Here is a 2,195-nt window from a genome sequence, read left to right on the forward strand (position 1 = left end):
TGCTAGATTTTTGCCTATTAAAGTCACTTACTCGTTAGATAAATTTGCAAAAATATATGTTAACGAGATAATCAGTTTATATGGGATACTAGTATCTATTGTTTTAGATAGAGATTCTCGTTTCACTTCTAAATTTTGGCCCAGTTTGCAGAAAGCTATGGGTACTAAACTTCATTTCAGTACGACTTTTTATCCACAAACAGATGGTCAGTCAGAAAGAACTATTCAAACTCTGGAAGACATGTTACGAGCTTGTGTACTACAGTTCAAAGGGAATTGGGATACTCATCTTTCTTTGATGGAGTTTGCTTATAATAACAGTTATCATTCGAGTATAGAAATGGCTCCTTTTGAAGCACTGTATGGTAGGAAATGCAGAACTCCAGTATGTTGGGATGAAGCTTGTGAAAGAAAGTTATTGGGTCCTGAATATGTCCAGATTACTACTGAGAAAGTAAAGATAATTAAAGAAAAGTTAAAGACAACCCAAGATAGACAGAAGAACTATGCAGATAGACGCAGAAGAAACCTTGAATTTGTTGCTGGAGATAGAGTTTTTCTGCGATTGTCTCCATGGAAAGGTGTTATCAGATTTGGTAAACGAGGTAAATTGAGTCCGAGGTATATTGGCCCATATGAGATTGTTGAACGCATTGGTCCAATTGCATATCGATTGGCTTTGCCAACAGAATTGTCCAGAATTCATGATGTATTCCATGTTTCTATGCTTCGTAAGTATATTCCAAATCCATCTCATGTTTTGAAACCACAACCAGTAGAACTGAAGGAAAATCTTACCTATGAGGAAGAACCAGTTCAGATATTGGACAGGAAGGAACAGGTCTTGCATAGTAAGACTATTCCTTTGGTTAAAGTTTTGTGGATAAATCATGCTGTAGAAGAAGGGACATGGGAAAGTGAAGAGCAGATGCGTTCTTAGTATCCACGACTTTTTCATACTTTATCAATCGAATTTCAAGGACGAAATTCTTTTAAGGGAGTGAGTTTTGTAATACATTAAACAAAACAAAACAAAACAAAAAAGAAGAAGAAGAAGAAAAAAATAGAAAATGTTTGTCAACGTGTTAGAAATTAAGTGGGTTATACTATTAGGCTTGAATTTCTCAATTTTAAAAGGTAAGTAAAAGTTACTTATTGAAAGGTTATGTTTTATTTTATAGTTGTTAGGTTGTTAGATTAAATTCAATTTTATTGAAGGGGTTAAGTAAATAAACTATGAAGTTGAGTAAAATGAAAGAAAAATTAGTTTTAGTAGTTAAAAAGACTTTAGAAATCGCCTAAACGTGAAATAATTAAGTTTGAGTATCGCCTATTTAATTATTGAAATTACTTAATTACTTAGTTGTTGATTTAAAAAATTATATTATATTTCAGGCGGCGATACGGATATTGGGACAGCGTACTAATCGAGTTGATTTTGGCGTACATAGTTCTGTGAGTAGAAAAATAAATATTTTTAAAATATTTATAAATTAAGTATATTGTTAAAGTATGTGCAATTATGTGTTCGAATTATATGGTTGTTATGAAAATCTCTTTTATTATGATATATGTGGAATATCAAACATTATTTATGGTATATTTGTGACTTGTTATGTAAGACATGTGATATTGAGATTTGTTTGGTATGTGAGACATGCAATATTGAGATCGGCCAAAAAAATATCCATGATTATATACTTCTTCTAGTTCATAGAGGGGCCTTGGCCATGTTCTATCCTACATGGAAGGTCTTGACCTGACATTGGTCTTGATCGTGTACATATAGTTCACAGAGGGGCCTTGACCGTGTTCTAGAATTGATTATGAGAGGCCTTTGAGACTGACTTTCATTCATAGAGGGGCCAAAAGCCTCTAGCAAAAGTTCTTAACCCGAGAGGTGGATTACATATTTCAGTCAGAGGATACATTTTTAGTAGATTTTTCAGTATGTTTGGTGTGATGAGATTATAACTTGGTTATCAGCTGATGTTATATCATGATTTTAAGATGATATTTTTATGACTTTATATGAATATTTCACTTTTTGACTATAATTATATGATGGTAGCTTGTGAATTATCAAATGATACGAATTTGATTTTCAATAAAAATGCATAAATGGAAAAATTATATTTATTTTGAACTTTTCCACTCACTGAGCTATTAACTCATATATTTTTCCACGTTTTTTC

Source organism: Olea europaea, unplaced genomic scaffold (assembly GCF_002742605.1).
Source record: "Olea europaea var. sylvestris unplaced genomic scaffold, O_europaea_v1 scaffold1341, whole genome shotgun sequence".
Taxonomy (NCBI): Eukaryota; Viridiplantae; Streptophyta; class Magnoliopsida; order Lamiales; family Oleaceae; genus Olea; species Olea europaea.